Source organism: Ambystoma mexicanum, chromosome 4p, assembly GCF_040938575.1.
Source record: "Ambystoma mexicanum isolate Mex_15411 chromosome 4p, UKY_AmexF1_1, whole genome shotgun sequence".
Taxonomy (NCBI): Eukaryota; Metazoa; Chordata; class Amphibia; order Caudata; family Ambystomatidae; genus Ambystoma; species Ambystoma mexicanum.
This window is the reverse complement of record NC_090927.1, coordinates 431,714,980-431,738,757: the sequence shown is the minus strand read 5'-3', so window position 1 is coordinate 431,738,757 and position 23,778 is coordinate 431,714,980.

Below are 23,778 nucleotides of genomic sequence, written 5' to 3'. Positions count from 1 at the left end.
TTCACCATTATGAAATCTAATTGCCCAGGAGTGGACTATTAATGTGTGAATTTATCTGATTTTGCAGAATATGATCAATTTATATAATTTTAATTGCACTAATGTTTCTCTATTTTGATCTTTAATGTATTTTACTTTTTGTCATATATATTGTTTCATCCGAATAAGAAATGTAAAGTTTATTTTTCTGATTGTTCTTCTAATGTTTTGTTGTAAAATAAAGAGTTTTTCTTGGTTAAATCAACAATAAAAAGAAAAAAAAAGTTGAATTATTTGTTAACCAACAAAAGCAAAAGAAACCATATTCTCTGGTATAGTCGAAAAGACTTTGAGATTCTATTTTATTCACCAGCACTTATGTATGGTTTGCTTCAGACTCATTACTTTGAAATGTATGCACAGCTGTTCTCTTATGACTCCTGTCCTATCGCTCGGGCTGTCAATATGCCGTTTCGTTACTCTCAAGCATCCATCTATAGCACTCTGAAGTTGAATTCAGGGATGTTATTTCACCAAAATGCCAGGGGTACTGGAAGTGACATCACATGACCCTTGACCCCTGATGACATCACAGGAAGTGATGTCATTTGACCCCACCCCAAAATGATTTCGCAGGAAGAGATGGAACATGACCTTTCACCCTTCAACAAAAGAGGAAGTGCCATCACATAGCATTGTACACTATGAAAAATATGGTTATGATATCACTATAATGTGATGTACATTTCATACAAGAATGGATCACCATATGTATCGTTAAGATCAGTGTGTATAGGCCCATATTACCAAATTACTGTGAATGCAAGCAGACTTCCATGACCAAATGATAATGATGTGTTATTAGATAGCACTTACTCTTAAATATCATCCAACCTGTGTTGGTACCCATTTATCGACCTCAGAAGGATGCAAGGCTGAGTTGAGGCATTTAAGAAGAGACTAAATCAGTGACTGACCCCCTGAAGTGTGCCTGAAATAAACCTTTAAGGAGTCTAGCAATTATTGTGTAGAATTCCAGAAAGACACATTTTTTGGCATTCCTATTCTTTCTTATTTAGGGTCAGTGCTGAAAATGTTAGACTTGTGGCACTCCTGTTCCTATTTTTCTTCTTTTTTTAAGGGGCCTGAACAAGAAGCTAGCTACTCCAGATTTAAAGAGCCACATGGTGCTGTCCACAGCCCAGGAGCTTGCATTACAAAAAAAAATAATGTTTTATTAGAGGTTGCAAGGGAGACCGCAGAGGTCGCAAGGGAGACCACAGAGGTAGCACTTGCGACCTCTGGCGACCCCCAAATGACGTCCCCGGTTGAATTCACGAATTTCTCTCCAATAAACGTAATATGCACACAGACATACCAAGAAGGCGTGTGGGAAAAAAAAGAATGGCACAGTTGCAAATGAAAACCTAAACTTAAAAAGAGACATACCATTTGTTCAAAGCTGTAAGGGAATAATATTGCAAACACCAAAGACACAAAATATTATTTATGCAAATATGTCTCTCACAAACACACATCGGTATGAAAATAGCAGTCAAAATAATGAGGTCCAAACTCTGCACTGATCAAAAGAGACACATATGCATCCATATAAAACACATGCATTGACAAATTCAATAGGTCTGGCGCTTTATGTGTTGCTAAAGACTTTGCTATGTCTAAATGTGGGTTCTGGAAATGAAGGACATTTCCTGCACTTTATATTGCTCTATTAGGAATACTTATATCTTCCTGAGTCTGCAGGAGCGTGGGTGTGTGTCTGTGCTGAGAGGGAACAGGACAGACTTGTATGGTCGGTGTCTAAGTGGAAGGGCAGTCTGCAGCAATCTGCACGTGTGAGTGCTTTCTAGAGAGCGTTCACGTTGCCTAGTGGAGTAGAGACATTGGATTTATTTACAAAAGCTTTCTTTTATGGGAAAACTCTATTGGACACCGATTTGTAAACCCGCCCAATATGTCAGTGTCTGTGTGTGGGGGGTGAGGACATTTTGTAGGGGTTTTTTCATGACTGGAGATTATGTATAAAGAAAGAAGATGCAAGTACACAATACAATCATTTATATGACCCGTTGTGCCTTATATAAACGACCACTTATTCGAAATTGCACGCAACTTCCAAGCAGCTGCAGAGTAATGTTTCAATGACTATTTCTTTCACGAAGGAGCATGTAACAGAAACTTGTCAAAATAGACAGAAAAACACAAAAGATGGAATGTATCATCCTTATGAATACTTCACTTCGAATGAACTTAACACACGTCATATCATATAGCTATAAAACAACATCATAAACACAATATCACTATCTTTTTTTCTTTTTTGATGGGAATGATTGCTGTGGTTCTACCCCATGTTATATACCCCATGTGATACACGAGGGTCTCGGAAAATAAAATGCAGAATAAAGAACATGCAAATGACATCAGACTAGAGGGGGGAAGGGACAAGAGACACCAAGTGCCATTTTAGAGTTGGAAGGCGGCTAGGAGCCAAGTTTGCAACACGAGGCTAAAACTATTTTCACATACACTCGAGTATAACCTGGGGTATAACCACGGCTACCTGTCATTTCAGCTGAAACTGTGTCACAGAAACGACAAGTATTGTGGGGGGAATGGGAGAGGGCAGTGCAGGTGAGGAGGCCATCAGAGGAGTGGGGGGAGCATGAACACATGAGGGGGGCATTTGGTGAAGGTGTGTGAAGGCAGGGAAGCATTTTATTTTTCAGTCATTTTTCCCGACCCACAGGTATAATGACTACAATTAACTGAGGTTATAACTGAGGGTATCTGTAGTATATTGTAATATACCTGTGGTTATAGAAAAAAATATATTTGTACAGCTACAGTGACGTCAAGAGTGAAAAATCACTGGCCAGGCCCGAAGGCCATGGGCAGTGACTTGGTAGCATTTTAAAAGGCTGAAGGCCAGTGGTGTTGTGAAAAATAAAGTGGGCATGGCCAAAGGCCATGGCCAATGGCCTGTTAGTCTTAGGCTGTGGCCACTGGTCATGGCCAAAGGTCAAGGGCCATGCCTACTGTCCATGGCTGAAGCCCATGGCCAGTTGCGCCGAAAAAGATACAGTGGGCATGGCTGAAGGTTATAGAAAATAAATATAAATATATGCGTCCCCCCCAGACTGCAAAGGTTTGTAAAGGTTCCTAAAGAAATGCCAAAGTTATAAAGCGGCAAAATATTTTTTTTTTGCCGAAACTGCAGCTTACTTCCCATTAATTTTCCCGTAGGCAAACACGTTCAATTGTTGCCAAACCGCACAGCCCAAACCCTTGGATGAATTTGGTCTAGGTCCAAAACAACTTAGGCATGAAGCATTGACTCGCGATCCATATGTGGTTTGGGGTTATTCTGCGCTATATCTTGGGCATTTACCCAAAACAGGGTTTTTTAGAAATGAAACAACCGCCATCGCCGAGGATATGGCAAAAATAAAAAACACAGGGAAAAAGATATATGCAGGTCCAAAAACATGCAAATGCCATCAGACTAGAGGTGAGGGGTAGCTAGAGGGCACCAAGTGAAATTTGGGAGTAGGAGGGGGTTGTGAGAAACCTGAAGGTGTCTCCGTGACTAGTCCCCAAGGATCTGTCATCCAGGTGGCCAGGACACGCCCATCGCTATTGGATCCAGTTCCTGGGTCTAGACCAGTGGGTGTCCAGACATTTGGTCGACCGAAAACTGGTCGAAAGACATTTGGTTGACGCAATTTCGTCGAAAATCAAATGGTCGAATTTTTTTTTGAATTATATATTTCTTTTTCGGGTTTTCGTTTTTTAAAAAAAAGGGGTTTTTTTAGAAAAAAAAAGGAGATTGGGGGACCCCTCCCCCCCAAAAAAAAAAGGGTGAAAATAAAAAAAATAAAAATTCGACCATTTGGTTTTCGACCAAATTGGTTCGACCATTTGCCTGGTCGAGCAATTTTTTTCGACCAAACTGTCATCCAGTGAGGGAGGATCACCCTGGATGGAGGGTCCTTGGGGAGTGGAAGTGGGGCACTGACGGGTTAGACACAGTATCCCCTTTTTGTAATACATTTTCCCCATCCTACCCCGTAGGATACTCTAACACTCTACACCCCCCCCCCTTTTCCGACACAAACACTTTTGCACAGCATGAAAGATGACGGACAAACACCAGTGCCGTCTACCTGACTTGTCCCAAAACAAGTGTCAGGCAGAGTCAGACAATTGATCAGAGTCACACACACCCGATGGCCCTTTCCCTTCCCCACAGGGATAAAAGGTGGAGCACAAGAGCACAATACGAGCCCAGTGTGTTGACAAGAGTGAACCCAGCAGAGGGATGTTCAAAATGAGTTGTGTAAAGAGACATTAAGCTTTGTGAATAGCTAAAGGATCCAAGCCTGAACGAGGGAGATTCAACGGGTGAGTAGCCATCACCCGAAGATTTGTGCAAAGAGGTGAACAGCCATCACCCGAAGATTTGTGTTGAGAATACCAAACGAGAAAGTGTGTGTTTGAGACGTGGTGAACTCGACACCCACACACATAAGCAAGTAACAAGCCACATTATTGAAAACGTGCAAGCAGAAAGGAACTTTGAACTTTTGTTTATTATTTTGAAAAGCATCATGCCCTGGCAGGCACGAAACGTTTTGTAGAAAAGAGACTTAATCACTGAAGGCCCTGATCACTGAGAGCTTAGCTGTCGGCTCATGCTGGGAAGGCTTGAGCGTGTGCTGTGCTCCAGAATCCTACCTTGTCCCGTGCTAAAAAACACGGAGAAGGGAGACTCCAACTACTATATCTTGATTTATTATTTGTGAACACTTCCTTCTTTTTTATGAAGATTATCCTACACTTCTTTTGTATTTAGATTAAGGATTTGGCAATAGGTTTCTTAGCATAGGCCCTTTTATTTGACACAGCACCACTAGGTCTGTCTTATTATAATGTGATGGTCGAAGCTTGCTCCCATCTTAGATTGAGGTTTAGATAAAGTGTTTTTCCAACCTACCTTTGCAGTTTAATAAACACCCTTGAACTGTGATCATTTATGTCTGTCCTTACTGTTGGCACCATGAATTCCTTACAGGGTCCAGGGTCTGAGTTTGCAACACAAAGCTTTCAGTAGCCTTGAATAGTCAACATCTGAAATCAAACTGCATCACAGAAACAACATGGTTTGTGGGGGGGAAAGGGAGAGTGCAGGGAGATGAGGAGGCCTTGATCCAATGTTTCTTTTGCTCACCACATTTCTCTCTCTTCTCGCTCCTGTCACTTCCATCTCTATAATATTAGCAGAGTGCGTCCCTTTCCCACTTTTCATGCCACGAAACCTCTTATTCAATTATTTTCTCTCATTTATTCTACTGTTCTGTCATGCTCTTTGGTCTTCGTTGCTCATGTCTTGCTCCTCTCAAATCTATTTATCACTCTTCTATTCATTTACTTTGTCTTCTTTCCTATCCGGATCCGATATCGCCATCTCTTGTCTCGCTTGGTTGGCTACCCTTTCATTCCCAACTTAAATTTCACTTTCTTTGTTTAGTTTTCAAATCTCTCTATGGGCTTGCCCCTGACTATCTTGCTTCTATTCTCTCTTTCTATACTCCTTCGCGCTCTCTTCGTTCTTCCTGTTTCTTTAGGTTGAATGTCTCCTGTTCCCCCTGTGCTCAATCCAGTTTCTGTTCTTTACAGCTTCTTGCCCCTCTTCACTGGAACACTCTTCCTCTGTCTCTCTGTTCTATCACCACTTACTTTCAGTTCCCCTCTTCCCTGAAAACTCACCTCCTGCATTGCCGTTGATTGCTTTTTACCAGCTGTGTTTGAATTTTTGACATCCACCATTGAACATTACTCTACTGTTGTTTTATTATCTATGTCAAGCGCCTTGGACAAAGACGTTATATAAAATACAATAAAAATACAATACAGGCAATCTAGGGATTGGGGAAGCTGGCACATATGAGGTGGGCACATGGTGAGGGCAGGAATGCATTTTGTTTGGCCGTGTTTCTGATAATCGCGGCTACAAAGGACAACAGATGGGCGCAGGTAAGAGTTGCTATGTGCCTTCAGTTACAGTTTTTTTAAAAGATATTTTGACAGCTGTAGTGACGTTGGGGTGAAAGATCACTGGCCACACGATTGCCATCCAGGTTGTCCATCCATGCAGTAACCAGGACAGAGCCTACTTAGTTTCAAAGTAAGGAAGGGGCCAGCCTCCTCAGGCCATTTTGCCTGATAAATGAGCCACATTTACAAGACCACTTAGAGAAACAGGCTGGCACTTTCCTTCCTTTGAAGCTAATCTGGGTTTGTACCATTTTGAAGCTAAGCAGGGTCAGTCCCAGTTACTGCATGGATGGGCGACCAAATGGGCAACCAAACTATTATTTTTTTTTTAAACCGTGCTACTGGCAGTCCTTGAAGGTTTTGAACTCAGAGACTATTTTTTGCCTTTTGCTGAATTGCGTTCTGGTATTTGTAGTCTCACAGTCAGTAATACAAAATGGAAACAAATAGATATTTTTACAGCAATAGCAGGATTCCCCTTCCGGCAGTAACTGAGAGAAACCCTGCTTAGCTTCAAAGCAAGGATGGGGTGTGCCCCTTAAGGGCATGTTGCCTAATAAATGAGCCCACTTTAGAAGACCACTTAAAATAACTCAGCCACGTCCAAATAACCTGTGCGCCAAAATAACAGCACCGGAATGACTTTCACACCAAAAAGGGCACACCAAAATGAGCGATACGGCGGAATGGGCACACCAAATCGCCCCCTCACCAAAATTATGGTGCCAAAAATGGGTGTACCGGCTGGAGCACTCTGCTTAACCAAAGTGTGTGGTCCATGGAGAATAATTTAATCTCACTACCACAATCTGAAGGCCATGGCTAGTGGTCTGGTAGCGTTTTAAAATAGGCAGTGGCCGTTCCCACTGACCATGGCTAAAGACCATGCTAGTGGTCTGGAAGTGTTCTAAAAATCTTTGGAATAACAAAACCCTTGAAATTCAAGGAACAAATCTTCAGTTGCAGGTAGATTAAGGTGAACAATCCATTGTAACAAAACCTTTGAAATTGAAGGACAAATCTTATTGTATTTTATTATTTTGAAATATACAGTGAACATGGCCAAAAGATGTACAAAATGCTCAAGGTCAAAGACGACGGGTAGTGCCCCATTTATATGTTTGAAAATATGTTCGAATATACAGTGAGCACAGCAAAATATTGTGGCCACTGTGCAGTATTCTGCTAAAGTCCATGGCTAGTGCCTGATCAGTGTATATAGTATACAGTGGACACGGTTGAAAGCTGTATCCACTGGTGAAGGCCAAAATCTATGGTTGTAGCCTGTTAGTGTTTTAAAATATTCAGTGCACATGGGTGAAGATCGTGACCGCTGTCCATAACTGAAGGCCATGACTAGTACCCATTCATGTGTTAAAATACATTTGGCCATGCACACTGACTATGGCTGAAGGCCATGCCTAATGTCAGTTACTGTTTTAATGTAATTAGTGATGTCATTAGTGATGGGATAGGTGATGTCATCATTCTGGTCATAGGCTGCACAACAGGGGTCGTGAGGTTAAGATGGCTTTAGTTGAAGTTCAGAGTTTTGTTGCATTAAGTTCTCACCTTAACCTGCCTGTAAGTAAAAAAAATGTATATGTAGTTTTACTGCTATAGTGATGACAGGGATGAAAAATCACTTTGGTAGCATTTATAAAGGCTGTAGTCATGATAGCCTTGTAAAATATAAAGTGGGCATGGCCAAAGGCAGTGGCCACTGGCCATGGCCAGTGGCCTGTTAGTGTTAAAAAAAATAGAAAGTAGGCAGAGCCGAAGAGGTTAGTGTTAGAAAAGATTGAGAGGGCGCATGGCGGAAGGCCATGGCCAGTGGCCAGTAAGTGTTTTAAAACATACAATTGGCTCGGCCAAAGGCTGTGGTCGCTAGCCATGATCGAAGGCCATATCCAGTGGTGCAAAAAAATATACAGTGCAAGGCCGAAGACCAATGACAATGACAGTCGTGTTGAAAATTATACAGTGAGCACGTGCCTACTGGCAAGGGGCGAAAACGATTTCCAGGGACGCAGAAAAAATATACAGTGGGCATGAAAAAAAACAATTGTATAACAAAAGATTTGGGCACGAAACGTTGACTCTCGATGTGTGGTTTGGGGTTATTTCATGCACTAGTTATTTAAATATTTGACAGAGAAGGGGGTGCCCCCTCCTCAAAAATAGCTATATCTCGGGGACCTACACTAAACTGGCTGCTTTTAGAAATTACACATCTGCCATCTTGTTTTTCTCTCGATGTGAGACATAACTGCATTTATAGTCGAGGATAACAGATAAAGAAAAGTAGTTATACATATTTGCAGGTTAAAACAATTGCAAATGAGTTCATTCTGGAGGTGTGGAGGTTGCTGTAGGACACCAAGTGAAATTTCGGAGTTATAGGCGGTCCATGGACTGGGTTTGCAACACAAAGCTTTCTGTAGATGCGGCTATAGCCTCAGAATACCCGACATCTCAAAGCAAACAGCATCACAGAAACAGTGTGTGTTTTTTGGCGAAATGGAGAGGGCAGGGGAGGTGAATAGGTTTTCCCAACATTCGCAGCTATATCCGAGGCTATGAAAGACTACAGACACCCTGGGTAAGAGTAATTCCGTGCCCACGGATATACATTTTGGGGTGTCTATGATTTATTTCTTTTTGAAAGTTATTTTTATAGGTGTAGTGACGTCGGAGTGAAAAATCACTGGCCATGGTGTATGACATGGTAGGTGTTTGGGAATCCTATCTATTTTGGCTGTGTGTTTTCAGACTTTCTTACATATGAGACTCTGGAGAAAAACAGAAGAACCTTGTTTAAAAAAAACAATACAAATGAGCCACCCTACTCTAGTTTTAGATGCCCCAGGCACTGTATTTTAGCCTGTGTATTGTCAACCATGCAATTATATCTTGTGTAATTGTACCTATTAAATGTATCCCCACGTAGTTTTCTGTCATCTATTATACTCTGCTTTCTTTATCTTCATCTACCTTAAATAACCACATGATGTCTTTTACTGTATTGTTCTTTTAATTTCTATTGCATTATAAAACCAGAAGTGAGCCCCCCCCTTTAACTAAAATTGTATAACAGTGGTCATAAAAAAGTCAATAAACTCTAACCGCTGTAATATTTTTTTTTTAAATGTGGGTATTATATTATTGTATTTGTGTATATGTATTTGATAAGTAGTCCTTAAAAGGATTGTTTTGGGCTACACTGATTGTACTATTTTAGCACATTTGGAGTACTGTTATGATGTCATGAAAGAACACCGCATTTCTTTCATTGCTTAGGTGTGCTCCATCATGTCTATAGAAATTGGGTATGTAGGTTGTTGTTTGAAATCCATAATTGGGTGTGGTCTCTTATGAATGCTGAAACTACTTTATCATCATCCACTTTAAATAACTCCATGAACAGTAATTTTTTGTATTGACACCTTCTAAGTTCCATTGTATCATTATTGTGTCTTTTGTCATTCATACTCCATATTCAGATATCTATATATGTTTTAAATCTAATAACCACGGCTACCCAGCACCCACCCGTTGTGTGACATTGCTACTCGCGGTTAAATTTGGCACCCTGTGGAGATGCAGCTATTTTCCTGGCAAATGGCACGTCAAGTGTTTGTGGACATGTGTTATCCATGGCTACGAGAGGGTTTTAATATGCGAGGGGTGGGGCAATAGGAGAAAAGGGAGTGATTGGACTTTGGAGGATGGCACCTAGCCACATCAACTGGCTGGTGTGTTTAACTGTGACTATCTTGCACCAACTCATTGAGCAGCATTACTACCTGCAGTTAAAAGCAGTACTTTTTGCAGTCAAAGCTATTTACCAGAAAATGGCACGTCAAATGTTTGTGGACATGTTTTAGCTGTGTGTAATAACAGCCGAACCGGCGAGGCTTCTCTATAACCACGGCTATAACAGGCACGTGCATCGGCACGTCAATTCTTTTTGCCTTTTTGTTGGTTGTTCTGAAAGACGCTGATACTGTTATAGGCATGTCTACATTTTATGTTCAATAATCATATTTTTATGTGGATGATACAGGTCCGAATTTTATCTATGTCTGTTATTATGTGTGCTTAGGTGTTCTCTTGTCCTATTTGAAGTTTTGAAGGTTGGCTTAGTTTGGTTTTCAATTTGTAGAAAATGTACGTGTATCTGTAACTACAGGAAAGATTTGTAGCTGCGTTGAAGAGCTGCCGCTACTAGAGATGCTGGGCAGGGTATTGTATGTGTTTCAGTGTTTCTAAATGGCTAGTGTTAATGTTGTAAATGTGTGCTTCTTTGTGATAGGCTGCAGTGGATATGTAGCAGCCATTTTATTAGTTTTCTAACAATATAGTCCTCTTTTTCTGCTTTTGATTTTGGAAACCCACCATTGTGTCTACTTTTCTCATTTTGAATGTAGAACTCACACTGTGCAGTTCATGTTACCTGTGACAAAATATGATTGGCATTGATGATATGTTGATAATAGGGCTAGGTGACATCTGGTCTACCGATCTCTATAGTGAAACCGATCCTGTCGTTGTACCTGTTCAGGGATTCCCAGAATTTTATTAATTCACTTTCAGTGCCATACCAGATCCCAAAGATGTTGTCTATATAGCGTCTCCATCATTTTACTTTGTCTCTCCATAGTGTATTTTCTAGTACAAATGTAGTCTCAAATTGGTGCATGAAGATATTTGCATATGATGGGGCCACCGATGAGCCCATCGATGTTCCAGAAATTTGCAAATAGTATTGGCCATTGTATCTAAAATAGTTGTTGTAGAGGAAGATATTGATATGTTCTATGGCAAAACTCTTTGTATCTCTACTTCTTTGTTCAAAAGTAAAAACCATGGCTTCTATGCCTTCTTTGTGAGGGATTGAAGTGTACAGACTATTAACGTCCATGGTGAATAAAATGAGTTCTTCCTCTTGTAGATTAAGTGTGTGGATTATGCTCAAGAAATGAGTCGTATCCTTCAGGTAAGTTTTGGTCTTTTGTAAAAGAGGCTGTAATGCAGTATCCAGATAAATTGCTAAAGTTTGAAATTCACTGTCTGCTCCGGCTACACTTGGTCGAAAAGGGGGGTCTTCTTTATTTTTGTGTATTTTCGGTAGCCCGTAAAAAACGGGGGTAACCGGATGTTTCTGAATTAGGAAATCGGTTGTTTTCTCACTGATCCAATCCATATCTGTAGCTTTGTCAACTATGTTTTTGATGAGACCTCTAATCTTTAAAATCGGGTCACCATCTAGTGGTAAGTAGGTCCTGATATCTTCAAGGTGCTTCAAACATCCCGTGTTGTATAGAGTGGTATCCATTAGCACGAGAGCTCCTCCTTTGTCTGCTTGTTTTAAGGTCAAGGTGTTGTCTTCTGCTAGTTGTTTGATCACTAATAGTGGGTGTTTGCGGATATTCCTGGTTCTTGATGGTTCATATTTAATACGTCTTAGATCTTTAGTGGTCTTCTGTTTGAATAGATTGATCAATGGATGATTCACTTGAGGGTGAAAGGTGCTTTTGTTCTTTAGTTCTAGGTATTTGTGTTTACTTGATGGATTAAGGTTATCCTCAATGTTGTTAAAAAACACTTTCAATTCCATTTTGCGTATTAATTTAAAAATATTAACTTCATCCTCAAAGAAAGAGGTATTTGTAGTGGGTATGAATGAAATCCCTAAATTCAATGTCTCTAGTGAGTCGTAGTCAATGGTTTGGGGGAAATATTACTCACCAAATTTTGATTTATTTCTTTTTCTGCCGGAGTTTTCTTTTTTCCTCTTTTTGTCTTGTGACTCCTAAAAAAAGTATCAGTGGAGTACGTGATGATGGTCCTGATGCTGGTTCTTCTGTGGATTCTGTAACTACAGTATCAAAACTTGTTGTTGGTCTAACTTCCAATTTACCACTCGTGACTTCGCTACTATCGGTATTGTATTTGGCTGCTGAGGTTGTCTTGGTGGTCTAATCTGTGGAGTCCTGTTGTTAGAGTAAAACTCGTAGTCCAATGTATCCCTTCTGAATTTCCTAATCTTACGTTCTTCATTGTCTTTTTTATAACTCTCAAGTTTTGTATTTGTGTCTTCTAGGATTTTTTCCAATTCAGTTTTTGTTTTCAATTTAGATAGTTGATTTGATACCTCATCTATTTCTTGTTGAAGATTATTGACTGACTTCGCTAATTCCTCTATTGTCAATAAAATGACAATCAATAGATACCATTGGAGCTTTGTAAACCTGTTATATCCACTATGAGATCTGTTTGTCTTTTACCTTTATAGGCTCCTAGCATTAGCCAACTTCTTTCAAGCAATGAAACTGATCCTGAGTTCAAAGAATGTATTAATGATGTATATAGAAACATCTATATGTGCTTCTTACTTGTCATTGAAGAACTTTGTTTTGCCTTAGATGCACATATGAATATCAATATAAATATCAGATGATTAATTTAATTTATTTTTTCTCCAGTGTTTAAAACTTTATACTAAGAATACAGAACACACTGCCCCTGATGAAGAGTGAAAATAGATACTCAAAACGCGTTGGGCCAGATCATATTTTGAATGCATTTTGTTAAAAAAATTTGAATAAATTACTGTCTTTTCGATAAACAGATGAATTGTCAAGTATTAATTGTGAGACTCCAGAATATTTTGCGGTCATAGCAAAGCAAACAAAATTACTGAAATAGACAACTAATTATTGTGAAAATAAATAAGGTTACTACTTGTACCCTAAATAATAACATACGGACCACAGCCCTTGTTGATAGTGTGCAGGGGACGCAGGTTTCTTCAATCAGGAAACCATTTTCCCTATGTATATTTCCCAGCCTAGATAACAAGGCTGAGCACTTCTCCCCTGCACCTCAAATAGTATACTACTTTCAAACAAATTACTCAGAATTGTATTTTTCTATATTCAAAAATGCAAATGTGAAACAGGTGTGCATGGTGATTATCAATTATCTCCTTTAGCACAATATTGGCCAGTGGTCACAATCTTTGGCTGTGCCCACTCTATATTCTAATATATAGATGGGCCACTAGCCATGGCCTTTCACCATGAGCAGTTTCTACATATTTTGGCCATGTCCACTGTATATTTTCAAATACTAACATGCTGTAAGAGATGGACTTTGGATGTGCCCACTGTGGATTATAAACATTGTCCACTGTATATTTTAAAACAGTGATGGGCCACTAGGTATGGCTTTTAACCATGTACATTGGTATTTTGCAACACTAACTGGCCACTAACTATGGTGTTGGTTGATGGCCAGTGACCACAGCCTTTGTCATGGGCAAGCCCATGGCCTAAAGTGTTATTAAGAAAATCAAGTTTTTTATTAGCTAACTTATGTTATGTTACGTCTAATGCCATTACTGATGTAATCTGTTATATATAATGCCATTAGTGTTGTCACCAGTGATATCATCAGTGATGCAATTTGTGATGTTATCAGTGTTCTCCAAAAACATGTTATTAGTGATGTCATCAGTGATGTGATCTGTGATGTCATTATTGTGGTCATAGACTGTGCAACAGGGGGTGTGAAGTTAAGGTTTCTCTAGCTCAATTTCAGGGGTTTAGTTGTGTTACGTTTGCAAATAGCGATTTTCCACCCTGGGGGGTGAGTGTTGCTTAACCTGTATGCCATGGGGAGGTTTTTGATTTATACCTGCCCTTTATTGCATATTTGCACAGTTGGTTGTTTGTTTTTATAATGAATAAAAACAAAGTATTTTTGTAAGAAGGTGTTTTTGGTCTTGAGTGCTGGGAAATCCTGTGGCATGTTTTGTGGGGGGTTTTTGTAGTGCTACAACCCACCATTTACATGTGTTTTTATATATATATATATATATATATATATATATATATATATATATATATATATATATATATATATATATATATATATAGAAGAAAAGAGAGGAGAGAGGGAAGACCGCACTCTCCGCGGATCAGATGGCAAAATCCAAAGACAAAAGGCGCAGCTCACACGAGGAAGGTCATAAGAAAGTTTAATGAAACGAACATAAAAGTGTGTAAAAATACGGCTGGGAAAGCAGCAGAAACAGAGGCAGGACGCCCGTAGGCACGAACTGCAGACAACGCGTTTCACGCTCAACTGAGCGCTTGGTCACGTATATTCGGTAAAAAAACTTAAAACTTTGTTAAAGGGACGTTATGGTTCAAAGTAAAACCGAAAAACCACTGAAATTCGCTAGTTATGGTAAGCTAAGCAACCATAACTTGCGCCACCACCGTGCATTGCTAAGACTAACACCCAAGACATCAACGATGACATCACAAATGTCATTGATGACATCACTGATGACATCACATGTCTGACTCACTCATTTTTCCTTTAGTGATATATCCTGGCCAGTAATAGTTAGGAACAAAAAAAATCAAAAAGTACTATATTTGTAGACTGATACTTCAAATATGTTCTTACAATAATTCACTTAGGGTCCACTCACAGCATATGAAACATATACATAAGGAAAATACACACTTGAAAGACAGCAATGATTTCTGTGTATGAAAACAATCAGTAAGGTTTTCAACACTTTCTTATTGTTCTGTTGTTTTTTTATTACTATACTTTTATTACTATACTTTCTGTGGATTTGCTCATATTTGTATTTGCATGACTTTCTTTAGGGTGCAGTCCCATCATGTGATAGTTATACATAGGGAAGTAGTGGGTTTGAAGCAGAGCAATGATTTATGTGCATTAAGATAATCAGTTAGGTTATGAACACTTTCTGGTTCTACTGCTGCTTTTTTGTGTACTTCACTTTTCCTTTATATACTCATGTTTGTATGTGTTGTTCTGTCTTTGTGTTGTGTATGTAATAATACAATTATGTAGTAAGTGGGTTTTATTAGCTACTTATCACATGTGGCACAGAACGCAAAACTCTAATAAGAAAGCATTTATCATTTCACTATTCAACATGAGAAGATTATGAATATTGCACCTCCATCATGTATGCTGCACACAATGCTTATGTTTATACATGAGTAGCTTACTATACTGTAAAGAACTTTATAATAGAATGCTATTTATATCAATGCATTGCTTAATGCACTACATAGCTCATGATATTTATTCCAATGATCCTTGACACTGTTTTGTCAACATTATAATAAGAATCCCTTGTACAGACTTTTCATGAAAAGTAAATGCACATGTGATGTCATCAATGACATTTGTGATGTCATATTTGATGTCCTGGTTGTTAGTCTTAGCAATGCACGGTGGTGGCGGGAGTTATGGTTGCTCAGCTTACCATAACTAGTGAATTTCATGGGTTTTTCGGTTTTACTTTGAACCATAACGTACCTTTAACAACATTTTTTTAACGAATTTCATAGGTTTTTAGTAGCGCAACTTAACCATAACGTCCCGTCAACCAAGTTTTTATACTGAATTTCATAGGTTTTTAATAGCGCAACTTAACCATAACCTCCCTTTATCAAATTTTATTTTACTGAATATACATATTCACAGTGTGAAGTTGATAGATGTTTACTAGCAGTCCCTTACTTTATATAATTGTAACATAGAACATACTGAACCCCCAGCTAGTCATTTTGATGTCTGCGGACTGCGCGCATGTCCGCGGACAGGTGCGGATACCATCAACACTAACCAAAAACTAAGGGGGTATCTTAAATTATTCTATCATGCCATATAAACACTGAACAAGTTCAAAAAGCAGCACATAAACACATTATATGTAATAATAAATAAGAAGTGCAACCTATATATGTAACACATCAACCATCCATTTAAATAGCATTTGTACTAAAATGGAATATACCAAAACAAAAAATATATGCTTCCAACATAATTACCTCACAGAAACTGCACAACTAGGAGCAACATCAGACCTACACAACAGTAAGAACACAATTTACCAGAAACTAGTAACTAAACTTCATTTTTCTTATATATTTCTAAAATTTCTGTATTAGGTACACTAAAAGTAATATATTTTATTTACACAGAAATGTCCAGTACTTTTGAATGGCTTGAAGAGCATTTCCCACATGAAGAAATGTCTGAAGACAGTGATACTAACGGTGGACACTTCTCTATATAAGCAAATTAATAATCATTACTTAATGTGTACTTACCATATATATTTTCTTTTTAACAGACCATACAAACATTGAAAATAATAAAGCAAAAGAGACATTAGAAAATACTCTGCAGTGCATTGAACAAAAAATGGATATGCTTACGGAAAATTTAAATTTTTTAAAACATTATGTGGAGGACCACATAAAAGAAAAAAAGAAAACTGTTGGCAGCATAGGAAATGTCAACCTTTGGCAACATTTCCAATACAGAGAATTAACAGAAAACATGTGCCAGTCTGCAGATGTCACATACGCCAATATTTCAAAATGTATCATTGTCCCACATGTACCTGTTCCTACTCTCCATGTCCCAGTCAACTATCCCCAAACCCTCATCAGGTGTCCGCGGACAGCGCGGGTGTCCGGAATGTCTGCAATTAACCAAAATAGGGGTGTCCTGAGGACACTATACCTGTCCGTACTGTCCGCAGACAAGATGAAACTGTTATGAGAACTCACTTGGTGTCCGGAATTTCCGCAATAAACCAAAATGGGGGTGTCCTGAGGATACTATACATGTCCGTATTATCCGCAGTCAAGATGAAACTGTTCTTAGAACTCACTCGGTGTCTGGAATGTCTGTAATTAACCAAAATGGAGGTGTCCTAAGGACACTATACCTGTCCGTACTGTCCGCAATCAGGACAAAACTGTTCTTTGAACACACTAGGTGTCCGGAATGTCTGTTATTAACCAAAATGGAGGTGTTGTAAGGACACTATACCTGTCCGTACTGTCCGCAATCAGGACAAAACTGTTCTTAGAACACAGTAGGTATCCGAAATGTCCGCAATTAACCAAAATGGCAGTGTCTTAAGGACACTATAGCTGTCTGTACTGTCCGCAAGCAAGATGGAACTGTTGTTAGAACACACTCAGTGTCCCGAATGTCTGCAATTAACCAAAATGAAGGTGTCCTAAGGACACTATACCTGTCTGTACCGACTGCAGAACATCTACCCACATGCGCACCACACCCATAAATCCTACGAACATCGCCCCTATCCGTAACTGTCCGTCTCACGTGTGTCGCACTCTTAATTAGTTTGCGGACCCGAACACTGTCCGTAGAACACCCACGCGCATGCGCACAACCGTTCCTATGCATTTGGTATCCTGCAGACACCTGTCCCATTTGCGGACGTGTTCGCGACGTCATCATGTGACTGCACCCATGCTGAGCGTGTATCCTGATTTGCGGACACTGTCCGGGTCCCGGAACATTTTGAAAGTACTTTTTTGGACAATCCAAAGTATTTTACAGTAAAAATTCACCATTGCACATGTCCCAGACAATGACCCTGGCTTTCTACTTTTTGGAACTTTTTGAGCCTTTTTGGGGTGTTCAATCTGTCCGCGGACAGCACGTCTGTCCGCGAAGCGTGCACCTGCATCCCTATAAAAGGCCACACCCCAGAGCTTATCCTCTTTGTGCTTCTGGCTACCTGGCAGAGGATTGTTTATGTTAGCTTTTGCTAATCTTGCTGATTTTACTGCTCTTGCTGCTTCTCATCAGACCTGATGGCATCTATGCTTGCTGCTGCTCCAGCTGGTGCTACTAGTGCCTCAGCACCGCCCCCAGCCCCTCCACCACCAACACCTCCCCAAGGGCCTGCAGATGGGAACAGGCGTGAGGATGTAGAGGAGGAGGATGAAGAGGATAAAGAGGATGATGTAGTGGAAGTCCCTACTACCAGCACTCGCTGTGAGTCTCGGGTGTGGCGGTTGTTTACCATTCATGGGGATGTACAAAAAGCATGTGCGAACAAGGTCACCTGCAACCAGTGCAAAATAGTGCTGAGTAGTGGCAGGCCTGGTTCGTACAGCTTTGGTACGAAATCCATGAAGCGACACCTAAGGTCGTTCCACAGTGCGGCCGTTCACAAGGTTGAACCTTGTGATAAACGTAGTAGGTTGAGTTCCTCTACAACATCCTCCGTTTCCGCTCCTTTCAACACAAGAGACACTCCTGTGGGACAGCGCATTCCTCTAGCTGCCTCACAGGCCATCCATGATGCTGTTGACCCCTACCTTTCGAGGGTCACAATATTGTGTATGTACTGCAACACAGTACTCTGCAGGGGGGGGTCTTCCAAGTACTTTCGAGACTGCGGTCAAAGAGCATGAGAAGGTCTGCTACATACCTAAATAAGGCCCATCCTACATCTTCCTCTCTCCACCTGCCCTTTCTTATCCCCGTGGTTGGTGTCCCTTCCTTACCCTCCTTTCCCCTCCTCTTCTAGTGTGTCATGTGTAAAAAAACAAAAAAAAACATAAAACAACCCCCCCCCCAAAAAAAGGCTCTTTCAGAGCCGCCTTTCACAGTTTAAAAATAGAAGTGGCACATAAATGGAGCAGGGCTCTGTGCATATTTTAGAAGTCCACGGGCAGTTTGCGACTTGGGGTGCTGCCCTATAATAACCATTGCACTTTTCACTGGGAGGAAGTGGTGGCTCTGAAAAGAGCCTTTTGGTGGTGTGTGTTTGTGTTTGAAATACTTCAAATGGTCAATACCTACTGCAAAATGGATGGCTGTAATTCCAAAAAAGTTTGCAATGTATTTTGTACATTTCTCAGAAAAATCTGATTGCCAGCATAAGTAAGATGGACTCCAGTTCTGCGAAAAATGTATGTACTACGAAACATAATATTTTCATTGCGAAAAGAGGACATGCCAACATCTCTTAAAAAGGCACAAACAGCCTTATTGACATTGGGCCTTGCTTTCTCCATTTGTGGACCAAATGAAGAAGAACACAGCCACATTTGTCTCTGCGTAATACGAGAAAAAATTACTTGAGAATTTGGAAACATTTCCATGACCTTCCCAAGTCCTTCTTTCATTGCAAATTGCAAAGAAATTCCAGACAAATGTCCTAAACTGTTCCCTCCACTATGAATTATAATTATGTCTGGATGATGTTGTGTCTCCAAAGTAGCACAGAGAAGTACCAAGTCCAGCCACTTCATTCCACACACTCCATGCCAATAAAATTCAACACAAGGGAATCCAAGATCTGCAGCTACTTCACAGCGTTCTGCATGCACCTCCAACAATGTATCCATGAGTCTCCCAAAATCCAGATAATCTGTTTTCTGAAACACACAGCCATAGCTATTTGTTCTTCTCTGAGGCAAAAGACTTTCTGACAAGCTCTCTCCTTACACAACACACCCAGTAAACTTTATTGACCAATCCCTTGCTCTACTCTTTCTCATTTGCATGCCTCTCCACCCCGAAATCCCTCTATGTAATACACGGTGTCTGTGGACTACCGCCATGTCCACGGACATATCGAAAATCTGAGTGTGGTGAATTTAGATTTAAATAGTGTGCCCCATTTCCCTTTAAGGTTGGCTCTAAAAGAGACGTTTTTTAGGTTGTTTTTGCAGCTTCTTGACAGACACCTGTTATTTTGTATTTTTTTTCTTTTTTTTTTAAACTTTACTCCTAAAATCTTCACATAACCTTCTCCAAAGCAACCCTTACATTCTAAAACAGCATGGCATTTCCCATAAAAGATAAAGTAATGCCATCTTCTTTAAAATAAACAGCATTACTGGAATCAATATTCTCATTATTACAGAAGAACATACCAGCTCTAACCATGAAAGCACACATGCCTCGGTTGATTGTACACCTAGAAATGTTTTGCTGAGGACAAAAAACAGAACTATTGTCCCATATTGCCCTAGGTACTAAACCAGAAAAAATAAGTTTGGCATTGGAAGGATGTTCGTTACTGCTTGAACCAAGTGTTCCAAATCTGTCAACAAAGTAGGGGCACTGACATAGCCCAAATGGAAAGCACCACAGTGCAAAATTTCCACATGGGGACTGTTCATCCTGCCCATATCTTCACAAACTTGTACATTTCCCTGTACATTGCAATCAGGCACAGTGCTCTGCACCAATTCCACTCCTTTAACATCAGAATTGTTTGCCACATGCCTGCATTGAGCATGCTGCTGTAAACCATGCACAAACATATCTCCAAGTACCAACACCCTGACTTTCTCCACCTCTGCCATCTTCACTACACACAGTCTCTTTCAACACACATCCACAACCTCAAAACCTGATTGGGTAATCCCTACAGTCCCCTTTCCATGCTGGATTTGCTGGAAAATCCTGGATGTGTCAAACCCGCCCGCGTAACTCTTAGAAAGCCCTTCTACCCTTTCTACTTCACTCTCTGTGCCATTCCCTCATTGGATACAGCTAAGCAGCCGCACAACCATCCAGCAATCACATCCAAGACCTCTACATCTAACTCCATCATCAGAGTTCAGCACTTCAAATGAACCGTTGATCACTCTGAGTACAAGTCTCATATCATTGGAAAGCACCTACTTCAAAAATTACTGTACAAGTCTCCAAGATTTTTACTTGCAGCTGCATGCATACCCACATGTATGAATACAAACCACAGGTATGCATATTTTATGCAGACTACATGTACAACTCTTATAAATGCATATAAATAGAGTAACTACCACTTAAACTGTATAACCTATAAAATGAACGTACTATTATTTTTCCCATCTGCTACAATTAACTGTCACTTCCAAATCTGTCTGCTATCTAAATTATTGTTTTACACACACAACTATCTAACATATTGTAAGTCAAATATAAAGGCTGCGACATAAAAAATGCAGAAGCCCATATAGCCAGTTAAAATGTTTGATTCTATGGGTGTGATCTATAGGTGTGATGTGCTGTGGTGGTTGTGGCCAGGGCATAGAGTCTTGGGTGCATAGTCTAAGGAAACTGTATGCACACAGTATGTTCGGTTATCAAACAAGAATACTACTACAAAAACATAAAAAATCAACGTCTAAATTAACATCAGTGCTATAAACACACACAATTACTAACTTGTTTCTTTAACAATTGCAGTGAAGACCACTCTCCTGAAAAGCATCAGCATCTGAAGTGCAAACAACAACTCAGAAGGAACCTGTTCATTCCAAACACAAAAAGTAAGTACAATACTACCATAATATTCTTACTGTTACTCAAACACACTGTGGGGTTGATTCATGGAATTTCTACATTGAAAAACAGAGATTTGTGCACCATTCTGCCCACAAATCCCCATTTGTTAAACAAGGATTTGCAGGTAGAATGGTACACAAATCCCCATTTTTCGGCACACAAATTACATAACTCAGCCCCAGAATGTTAGTATTGTAGAACAAAGAACTGTTTAATGTTATACCATTAGATTTAGTATGAGTGCTTCTCCTCATCACTAGCTTACTTTCTACTGTCATCTGAACCCCAGTATACTAACACACAAATACAAGAATAGCCTTCCCAACTAGTTGTAGCTGCCCAATGCACAATCACACACCACCATATACATCCTTACCATCATACTCAGACACTCATGCACACAGAAAACATACATTGCTGAACAGCCCAACCCATACTTTCTTTTTTTTTCAACAGATGCCAACGAATGCCTACCAAAAACCAACAGCCCGATTCATGGAATTAATGTGCGCTGAAAATTCCCGCGCAAGCGTGCGAAACCGTGCGAATCGCAGTGTAAGTGCAAAAATCGCAGCAAAACCCGCGCACATCGATTCATGGTAGTCCGTGCGCGAGTAAAATGTGGGATGTGCGCTGAAAATCTGTGTGCCGCACGCCGGCGCACAGGTCATCTAACGGCGTGCGCTACGACCACAGCAAAAGCGCAAATAGCGCGGCGCACATAACAAAAGTAGGCGTAACACAGGGCGTGAAACGCGGAATGGGGAACAACGCATGAAAATGTGGGCGTCACGGGGGAAGTACGGGAGGCAAGTGCGCGAAACGCCCACACGCTCGCCTACAACACGTATTCAGGGAATCGAATAGGGCAAACCAGTACACCGGCAAAGACGCGCACATGCCTAAACACGTACGCCACACGAAGGCAGGCGGTAGCGCCCCTGCGCATGAAAAAAATGTGCGCCAAAATGTGCGCTAACAAAAAGCACGTATATACAGCTCAGATGATTGTCTCATACTGTGGCCCTCTAGGACAAATGACGTGCAAAGGGGTACGCGACAAACACGAACACCCACTGTGTCAAAAATAGCGTGTGCGTGTATTTCGGGGGTGCACAGGGAGTTTCACACGCGATTGGCCTTGGGCAAGTGGGGTGCGTGTAAATCTGGGGTTGCGGGAAGTTTCACACGCGATAGGCCCTGTGTGAGTGGGTTGCGTGTATTCCTGGGATTCACGTGAAGTTTCACACGCGATTGGCCTGGGTACCTGTAAATCTGTGGTGCGCGGGAAGTTTCACACGCGATTGGCCTTGGGCGAGCAGGGTACGTGTATTTCGGGGGTGCGCGGGGAGTTTCACACGCGACAGTCCATGTGCGAGTGGGGTTTGTGTATATCTGGGGTGCAGGGGAGTCCTACACGTGAATTGGCAGTGTGGGTCCTCCCAGGTGTTCCCTCTACACCCTCCACAGCCCCTGCAGGCAGCCCACACCACAGGGGACTACCCTGCACCCCTGGCCATGTCCCGCAGGCAGCCATCCACCATGGGCATGCCCCCCAGCCAAGCCACATGTCACCTTGCACTCCTGATCACCAATGCATGACCTCCTCCACCCCCGCCCCCCCAGCAGTGCAGGGCACCTGCCAGCAGGCCCCCACTCATGTCCCCTTGCACCCCCACCCCCCAGCAGTACAGGGCACCTGCTAGCAGGCCCCCACTCATGTCCCCTTGCAACCCCACCCCCCAGCAGTGCAGGGCACCTGCCAACAGGCCCCCACTCATGTCCCATTGCACCCCACCCCCCAGCACTGAGGGGCACCTGCCAACAGGCCCTCATCCATGTCCCATTGCACCCCACCCCCCAGCACTGAGGGGCACCTGCCAGCAGGACCCCACTCATGTCCCCTTGCACCCCCACCCCCAGCAGTGCAGGGCATCTGCCAACAGGCCCCCACTCATATCCCATTGCACCCCCACCCCCCAGCAGTGCAGGGCACCTGCCAACAGGCCCCCATCCATGTCCCATTGCACCCCCACCCCCCAGCACTGAGGGGCACCTGCCAGCAGGCCCCCACTCATGTCCCCTTGCACCCCCACCCCCCAGCAGTGCAGGGCACCTGCCAACAGGCCCCCACTCATGTCCCATTGCACCCCACACACCTGCAGTGCAGGGCACCTGCCAACAGGCCCCCACTCATGTCCCACTCATGTCCCCTTGCACCCCCACCCCCCAGCACTGAGGGGCACCTGCCAGCAGGCCCCCACTCATGTCCCCTTGCACCCCCCACCCCCCAGCAGTGCAGGGCACCTGCCAACAGGCCCCCACTCATGTCCAATCATGTCCCCTTGCACCCCCACCCCCCAGCAGTGCACGGCACCTGCCAGCAGGCCCCCACTCATGTCACACTCATGTCCCCTTGCACCCCCACCCCCCAGCACTGAGGGGCACCTGCCAGCAGGCCCCCACTCATGTCCCCTTGCACCCCCACCCCCCAGCAGTGCAGGGCACCTGCCAACAGGCCCCCACTCATGTCCCATTGCA